Raw genomic sequence first — 9,160 nt, 5'->3', positions numbered from 1 at the left:
TACACTCTGTTTATATTAATATCATATTAACTGCTATCCGAGGTCTTGCTTCTAGATTGTATTTACATTTGTATTGTTGTCGGTGTTCTGTTTCAGCTCTCCCCTCTGGGTCTTGGCCTTTGTGGGAGACATCGACGCCGGTTTCCTCAGTACCTCTGGATCTACTATCCGGACCGTTCCCTGCTGAAGACTCGACGTCGGCATCTGGGCTATCCGCACCTCCACAGCCACCGTCGCCGACACCATCAGCACAGCCAGCAACCACAGACACGCCGCGGACATCGCCCCGGATACCAAAACAAAAAGAAAGAAATACTTGTGTGTGTGTGTGTGTGTGTGTGTGTGTGCATGAAAAGATCACCCGGAACCCGGAAATCAGACACGACCGGGAAGTCATCCGGACCCTGTGGATGCTGATCATTCATTGAACGGGTCGCTCCAACTGTTCAACGGTGAGAGCAAAACATTCAGTTCAATAAAAAAAAAGTATTTTAACCACAGTCTGTCGATGTATTTTATATTTAACTACCTATGTTTTTTGTTTTATTCAACGCCTGTGCGTATGAAAACAGACGATCAGTCAGAGGTCGAAGGAGTAGGGCACCCGCTCGTTGATTCTTTAACTCACCAGACGCCTCAGCTGATAGGAGGTGGGAAAAAACATTTTGGAGTGATAGTTTACGTTTCACTGCTGTATTTATTTTTTTTTTTTTTCACATGAAAACAGATACAAAGACAACGAGCACGCCACACCTTCTACCTGTCGCTTCAACACCAACACCAACACCAACGTTTGGTAAGATACGAATCTCAATTTTTTTCAACACATCTCTACCGTTCAGTATCAGTTGAATGGTTGTATGTTCGCTATTGTGTGTGTGTGTGTGTGTGTGTGTGTGTGCGCGTACGTGCGTGCGTGTGTGTGTGTTTTATCTGTAATGCGGTTTGTCTATGTTCCGGCTGTGTGCTTTTAGACGGTGTCATTTTACTATTGAAGGTGTTTGAGTAACTGTTGCTGCTAAGCGTCATTGTGATTTTACTACTATGCTTTAACGACGACGGACACTAGAGGTCGCGATTACTATTTCACACTATGCTTTAACGACGGCGGCCACGTGAGGTCGAGATTACTATTTCACACTATGCTTTAACGATGGCGACCACTAGAGGTCGGGATTACTATTTTACACTATGCTTTAACGACGGCGGCCACTAGAGGTCGTGATTTTACTAACTGTAATGTGCTTTAACGACGGCGGCCGCTAGAGGTCGTGATTTTACTAACTGTAATGTGCTTTAACGACGCCGGCCGCTAGAGGTCGTGATTTTACTAACTGCAATGTGCTTTAACGACGGCGGCCGCTAGAGGTCGTGATTTTACTAATTGTAATGTGCTTTAACGACGGCGGCCACTAGAGGTCGTGATTTTACTAACTGTAATGTGCTTTAACGACGGCGTCCACTAGATGTCGTGATTTTACTAACTGTAATGTGGTTAAACGACGGCGTCCACTAGAGGTCGTGATTTTACGAATTATAATGTGGTTTAATGACAGTATACACTAGTGATTTACTATTTGTTTTTACGCTTTAAATGTTGATCCTTAGTAGATCCCTACATTTACACTCTGTTTATATTAATATCATATTAACTGCTATCCGAGGTCTTGCTTCTAGATTGTATTTACATTTGTGTTGTTGTCGGTGTTCTGTTTCAGCTCTCCCCTCTGGGTCTTGGCCTTTGTGGGAGACATCGACGCCGGTTTCCTCAGTACCTCTGGATCTACTATCCGGACCGTTCCCTGCTGAAGACTCGACGTCGGCATCTGGGCTATCCGCACCTCCACAGCCACCGTCGCCGACACCATCAGCACAGCCAGCAACCACAGACAAGCCGCGGACATCGCCCCGGATACCAAAACAAAAAGAAAGAAATACTTGTGTGTGTGTGTGTGTGTGTGTGTGCATGAAAAGATCACCCGGAACCCGGAAATCAGACACGACCGGGAAGTCATCCGGACCCTGTGGATGCTGATCATTCATTGAACGGGTCGCTCCAACTGTTCAACGGTGAGAGCAAAACATTCAGTTCAATAAAAAAAAAAGTATTTTAACCACAGTCTGTCGATGTATTTTATATTTAACTACCTATGTTTTTTGTTTTATTCAACGCCTGTGCGTATGAAAACAGACGATCAGTCAGAGGTCGAAGGAGTAGGGCACCCGCTCGTTGATTCTTTAACTCACCAGACGCCTCAGCTGATAGGAGGTGGGAAAAAACATTTTGGAGTGATAGTTTACGTTTCACTGCTGTATTTATTTATTTTTTTTTTCACATGAAAACAGATACAAAGACAACGAGCACGCCACACCTTCTACCTGTCGCTTCAACACCAACACCAACACCAACGTTTGGTAAGATACGAATCTCAATTTTTTTCAACACATCTCTACCGTTCAGTATCAGTTGAATGGTTGTATGTTCGCTATTGTGTGTGTGTGTGTGTGTGTGCGCGTACGTGCGTACGTGCGTGCGAGCGTGTGTGTGTGTGTGCGTGTGTGTGTGTTTTATCTGTAATGCGGTTTGTCTATGTTCCGGCTATGTGCTTTTAGACGGTGTCATTTTACTATTGAAGGTGTTTGAGTAACTGTTGCTGCTAAGCGTCATTGTGATTTTACAACTATGCTTTAACGACAGCGGCCGCTAGAGGTCGTGATTTTACTAATTGTAATGTGCTTTAACGACGGCGGCCACTAGAGGTCGTGATTTTACTAACTGTAATGTGCTTTAACGACGGCGGCCACTATAGGTCGTGATTTTACTAATTGTAATGTGCTTTAACGACGGCGGCCAATAGAGGTCGTGATTTTACTAACTGTAATGTGCTTTAACGACGGCGGCCACTAGAGGTCGTGATTTTACTAACTGTAATGTGCTTTAATGAGGGCGGCCACTAGAGGCCGTGATTTTACTAATTGTAATGTGCTTTAACGACGGCGGACGCTAGAGGTCGTGATTTTACTAACTGCAATGTGCTTTAACGACAGCGGCCGCTAGAGGTCGTGATTTTACTAACTGTAAGTAATGTGCTTTAACGACGGCGGCCGCTAGAGGTCGTGATTTTACTAACTGTAATGTGCTTTAACGACGGCGGCCACTAGAGGTCGTGATTTTACTAACTGTTATGTGGTTTAACGACGGCGGCCGCTAGAGGTCGTGATTTTACTAATTGTAATGTGCTTTAACGACGGCGGCCACTAGAGGTCGTGATTTTACTAACTGTAATGTGGTTAAACGACGGCGTCCACTAGAGGTCGTGATTTTACTAATTGTAATGTGGTTTAATGACAGTATACACTAGTGATTTACTATTTGTTTTTACGCTTTAAATGTTGATCCTTAGTAGATCCCTACATTTACACTCTGTTTATATTAATATCATATTAACTGCTATCCGAGGTCTTGCTTCTAGATTGTATTTACATTTGTATTGTTGTCGGTGTTCTGTTTCAGCTCTCCCCTCTGGGTCTTGGCCTTTGTGGGAGACATCGACGCCGGTTTCCTCAGTACCTCTGGATCTACTATCCGGACCGTTCCCTGCTGAAGACTCGACGTCGGCATCTGGGCTATCCGCACCTCCACAGCCACCGTCGCCGACACCATCAGCACAGCCAGCAACCACAGACACGCCGCGGACATCGCCCCGGATACCAAAACAAAAAGAAAGAAATACTTGTGTGTGTGTGTGTGTGTGTGTGTGTGTGCATGAAAAGATCACCCGGAACCCGGAAATCAGACACGACCGGGAAGTCATCCGGACCCTGTGGATGCTGATCATTCATTGAACGGGTCGCTCCAACTGTTCAACGGTGAGAGCAAAACATTCAGTTCAATAAAAAAAAAGTATTTTAACCACAGTCTGTCGATGTATTTTATATTTAACTACCTATGTTTTTTGTTTTATTCAACGCCTGTGCGTATGAAAACAGACGATCAGTCAGAGGTCGAAGGAGTAGGGCACCCGCTCGTTGATTCTTTAACTCACCAGACGCCTCAGCTGATAGGAGGTGGGAAAAAACATTTTGGAGTGATAGTTTACGTTTCACTGCTGTATTTATTTTTTTTTTTTTTCACATGAAAACAGATACAAAGACAACGAGCACGCCACACCTTCTACCTGTCGCTTCAACACCAACACCAACACCAACGTTTGGTAAGATACGAATCTCAATTTTTTTCAACACATCTCTACCGTTCAGTATCAGTTGAATGGTTGTATGTTCGCTATTGTGTGTGTGTGTGTGTGTGTGCGCGTACGTGCGTGCGTGCGTGCGTGCGTGCGTGCGTGTGTGTGTGTGTGCGTGTGTGTGTGTTTTATCTGTAATGCGATTTGTCTATGTTCCGGCTATGTGCTTTTAGACGGTGTCATTTTACTATTGAAGGTGTTTGAGTAACTGTTGCTGCTAAGCGTCATTGTGATTTTACTATTATGCTTTAACGACGGCGGCCGCTAGAGGTCGTGATTTTACTAATTGTAATGTGCTTTAACGACGGCGGCCACTAGAGGGCGTGATTTTACTAACTGTAATGTGCTTTAACGACGGCGGCCACTAGAGGTCGTGATTTTACTAATTGTAATGTGCTTTAACGACGGCGGCCACTAGAGGTCGTGATTTTACTAACTGTAATGTGCTTTAACGACGGCGGCCCCTAGAGGTCGTGATTTTACTAACTGTAATGTGCATTAATGACGGCGGCCACTAGAGGTCGTGATTTTACTAACTGTAATGTGCTTTAACGACGGCGGTCACTAGAGGTCGTGATTTTACTAATTGTAATGTGCTTTAACGACGGCGGCCGCTAGAGGTCGAGATTTTACTTATTGTAATGTGCTTTAACGACGGCGGCCACTAGAGGTCGTGATTTTACTAACTGTAATGTGCTTTAACGACGGCGCCCACTAGAGGTCGTGATTTTACTAACTGTAATGTGCTTTAATGAGGGCGGCCACTAGAGGTCGTGATTTTACTAATTGTAATGTGCTTTAACGACGGCGGACGCTAGAGGTCGTGATTTTACTAACTGTAATGTGCTTTAACGACGGCGCCCACTAGAGGTCGTGATTTTACTAACTGTAATGTGCTTTAATGAGGGCGGCCACTAGAGGTCGTGATTTTACTAATTGTAATGTGCTTTAACGACGGCGGACGCTAGAGGTCGTGATTTTACTAACTGTAATGTGCTTTAACGACGGCGGCCACTAGAGGTCGTAATTTTACTACTTGTAATGTGCTTTAACGACGGCGGCCGCTAGAGGTCGTGATTTTACTAATTGTAATGTGCTTTAACGACGGCGGCCACTAGAGGTCGTGATTTTACTAACTGTAATGTGGTTAAACGACGGCGTCCACTAGAGGTCGTGATTTTACTAATTGTAATGTGGTTTAATGACAGTATACACTAGTGATTTACTATTTGTTTTTACGCTTTAAATGTTGATCCTTAGTAGATCCCTACATTTACACTCTGTTTATATTAATATCATATTAACTGCTATCCGAGGTCTTGCTTCTAGATTGTATTTACATTTGTATTGTTGTCGGTATTCTGTTTCAGCTCTCCCCTCTGGGTCTTGGCCTTTGTGGGAGACATCGACGCCGGTTTCCTCAGTACCTCTGGATCTACTATCCGGACCGTTCCCTGCTGAAGACTCGACGTCGGCATCTGGGCTATCCGCACCTCCACAGCCACCGTCGCCGACACCATCAGCACAGCCAGCAACCACAGACAAGCCGCGGACATCGCCCCGGATACCAAAACAAAAAGAAAGAAATACTTGTGTGTGTGTGTGTGTGTGTGTGTGCATGAAAAGATCACCCGGAACCCGGAAATCAGACACGACCGGGAAGTTATCCGGACCCTGTGGATGCTGATCATTCATTGAACGGGTCGCTCCAACTGTTCAACGGTGAGAGCAAAACATTCAGTTCAATAAAAAAAAAGTATTTTAACCACAGTCTGTCGATGTATTTTATATTTAACTACCTATGTTTTTTGTTTTATTCAACGCCTGTGCGTATGAAAACAGACGATCAGTCATAGGTCGAAGGAGTAGGGCACCCGCTCGTTGATTCTTTAACTCACCAGATGCCTCAGCTGATAGGAGGTGGGAAAAAACATTTTGGAGTGATAGTTTACGTTTCACTGCTGTATTTATTTATTTATTTTTTCACATGAAAACAGATACAAAGACAACGAGCACGCCACACCTTCTACCTGTCGCTTCAACACCAACACCAACACCAACGTTTGGTAAGATACGAATCTCAATTTTTTTCAACACATCTCTACCGTTCAGTATCAGTTGAATGGTTGTATGTTCGCTATTGTGTGTGTGTGTGTGTGTGTGCGCGTACGTGCGTGCGTGCGTGTGTGTGTGCGTGTGTGTGTGTTTTATCTGTAATGCGGTTTGTCTATGTTCCGGCTATGTGCTTTTAGACGGTGTCATTTTACTATTGAAGGTGTTTGAGTAACTGTTGCTGCTAAGCGTCATTGTGATTTTACTACTATGCTTTAACGACGACGGACACTAGAGGTCGTGATTTTACTAACTGTAATGTGCTTTAACGACGGCGGCCACTAGAGGTCGTGATTTTACTAATTGTAATGTGCTTTAACGACAGCGGCCGCTAGAGGTGGTGATTTTACTAACTGCAATGTGCTTTAACGACGCCGGCCGCTAGAGGTCGTGATTTTACTAACTGCAATGTGCTTTAACGACGGCGGCCGCTAGAGGTCGTGATTTTACTAATTGTAATGTGCTTTAACGACGGCGGCCGCTAGAGGTCGTGATTTTACTAACTGTAATGTGCTTTAACGACGGCGGCCACTAGAGGTCGAGATTTTACTAACTGTAATGTGCTTTAACGACGGCGGCCACTAGAGGTCGTGATTTTACTAATTGTAATGTGCTTTAACGACGACGGCCACTAGAGGTCGTGATTTTACTAATTGTAATGTGCTTTAACGACGGCGGCCACTAGAGGTCGTGATTTTACTAATTGTAATGTGCTTTAACGACGGCGGCCACTAGAGGTCGCAATTTTACTAACTGTAATGTGGTTTAACGACGGCGTCCACTAGAGGTCGTGATTTTACTTATTGTAAAGTGGTTTAATGAGAGTATAGACTAGTGATTTACTATTTGTTTTTACGCTTTAAATGTTGATCCTTAGTAGATCCCTACATTTACACTCTGTTTATATTAATATCATATTTACTGCTATCCGAGGTCTTGCTTCTAGATTGTATTTACATTTGTGTTGTTGTCGGTATTCTGTTTCAGCTCTCCCCTCTGGGTCTTGGCCTTTGTGGGAGACATCGACGCCGGTTTCCTCAGTACCTCTGGATCTACTATCCGGACCGTTCCCTGCTGAAGACTCGACGTCGGCATCTGGGCTATCCGCACCTCCACAGCCACCGTCGCCGACACCATCAGCACAGCCAGCAACCACAGACAAGCCGCGGACATCGCCCCGGATGCCAAAACAAAAAGAAAGAAATACTTGTGTGTGTGTGTGTGTGCATGAAAAGATCACCCGGAACCCGGAAATCAGACACGACCGGGAAGTCATCCGGACCCTGTGGATGCTGATCATTCATTGAACGGGTCGCTCCAACTGTTCAACGGTGAGAGCAAAACATTCAGTTCAATAAAAAAAAAGTATTTTAACCACAGTCTGTCGATGTATTTTATATTTAACTACCTATGTTTTTTGTTTTATTCAACGCCTGTGCGTATGAAAACAGACGATCAGTCAGAGGTCGAAGGAGTAGGGCACCCGCTCGTTGATTCTTTAACTCACCAGACGCCTCAGCTGATAGGAGGTGGGAAAAAACATTTTGGAGTGATAGTTTACGTTTCACTGCTGTATTTATTTATTTATTTTTTCACATGAAAACAGATACAAAGACAACGAGCACGCCACACCTTCTACCTGTCGCTTCAACACCAACACCAACCCCAACGTTTGGTAAGATACGAATCTCAATTTTTTTCAACACATCTCTACCGTTCAGTATCAGTTGAATGGTTGTATGTTCGCTATTGTGTGTGTGTGTGTGTGTGTGTGCGCGTACGTGCGTGCGTGCGTGCGTGTGTGTGTGTGTGCGTGTATGTGTGTTTTATCTGTAATGCGGTTTGTCTATGTTCCGGCTATGTGCTTTTAGACGGTGTCATTTTACTATTGAAGGTGTTTGAGTAACTGTTGCTGCTAAGCGTCATTGTGATTTTACTATTATGCTTTAACGACGGCGGCCGCTAGAGGTCGTGATTTTACTAATTGTAATGTGCTTTAACGACGGCGGCCACTAGAGGGCGTGATTTTACTAACTGTAATGTGCTTTAACGACGGCGGCCACTAGAGGTCGTGATTTTACTAATTGTAATGTGCTTTAACGACGGCGGCCACTAGAGGTCGTGATTTTACTAACTGTAATGTGCTTTAACGACGGCGGCCACTAGAGGTCGTGATTTTACTAACTGTAATGTGCATTAATGACGGCGGCCACTAGAGGTCGTGATTTTACTAACTGTAATGTGCTTTAACGACGGCGGTCACTAGAGGTCGTGATTTTACTAATTGTAATGTGCTTTAACGACGGCGGCCGCTAGAGGTCGTGATTTTACTAACTGTAATGTGCTTTAACGACGGCGCCCACTAGAGGTCGTGATTTTACTAACTGTAATGTGCTTTAATGAGGGCGGCCACTAGAGGTCGTGATTTTACTAATTGTAATGTGCTTTAACGACGGCGGACGCTAGAGGTCGTGATTTTACTAACTGTAATGTGCTTTAACGACAGCCGCCGCTAGAGGTCGTGATTTTACTAACTGTAATGTGCTTTAATGAGGGCGGCCACTAGAGGTCGTGATTTTACTAATTGTAATGTGCTTTAACGACGGCGGACGCTAGAGGTCGTGATTTTACTAACTGTAATGTGCTTTAACGACAGCCGCCGCTAGAGGTCGTGATTTTACTAACTGTAATGTGCTTTAACGACGGCGGCCGCTAGAGGTCGTGATTTTACTAACTGTAATGTGCTTTAACCACGGCGGCCACTAGAGGTCGTAATTTTACTAATTGTAATGTGCTTTAAA

General features: G+C 44.4%; 2 long non-coding RNA genes across 3 annotated transcripts; both read left to right on the top strand.

Annotated features, from left to right (window-relative positions):
* Positions 1–318: 318 nt before the first annotated feature.
* Positions 319–3,742, top strand: LOC128765132 (uncharacterized). The gene is made up of 7 exons (XR_008415826.1): positions 319–452; positions 573–650; positions 728–796; positions 1,719–2,070; positions 2,192–2,269; positions 2,347–2,415; positions 3,515–3,742. It is a non-coding gene; the product is annotated as an uncharacterized LOC128765132 (long non-coding RNA).
* LOC128765133 (uncharacterized) lies at positions 3,737–8,017 on the top strand. 2 transcript variants are annotated; one of them, XR_008415827.1, is made up of 7 exons: positions 3,737–3,870; positions 3,991–4,068; positions 4,146–4,214; positions 5,618–5,969; positions 6,090–6,167; positions 6,245–6,313; positions 7,347–7,531. It is a non-coding gene; the product is annotated as an uncharacterized LOC128765133 (long non-coding RNA). The 2 variants fall into 2 exon arrangements; XR_008415828.1 differs by lacking the exons at positions 6,090–6,167; positions 6,245–6,313; positions 7,347–7,531 and adding exons at positions 7,811–7,888; positions 7,966–8,017.
* The last annotated feature ends 1,143 nt before the right edge of the window (positions 8,018–9,160 follow it).

This window comes from Synchiropus splendidus, chromosome 9 (genome assembly GCF_027744825.2).
Source record: "Synchiropus splendidus isolate RoL2022-P1 chromosome 9, RoL_Sspl_1.0, whole genome shotgun sequence".
In the NCBI taxonomy this organism is placed as follows: domain Eukaryota; kingdom Metazoa; phylum Chordata; class Actinopteri; order Syngnathiformes; family Callionymidae; genus Synchiropus; species Synchiropus splendidus.
This window is presented reverse-complemented; position numbering and strand designations above follow the sequence as displayed.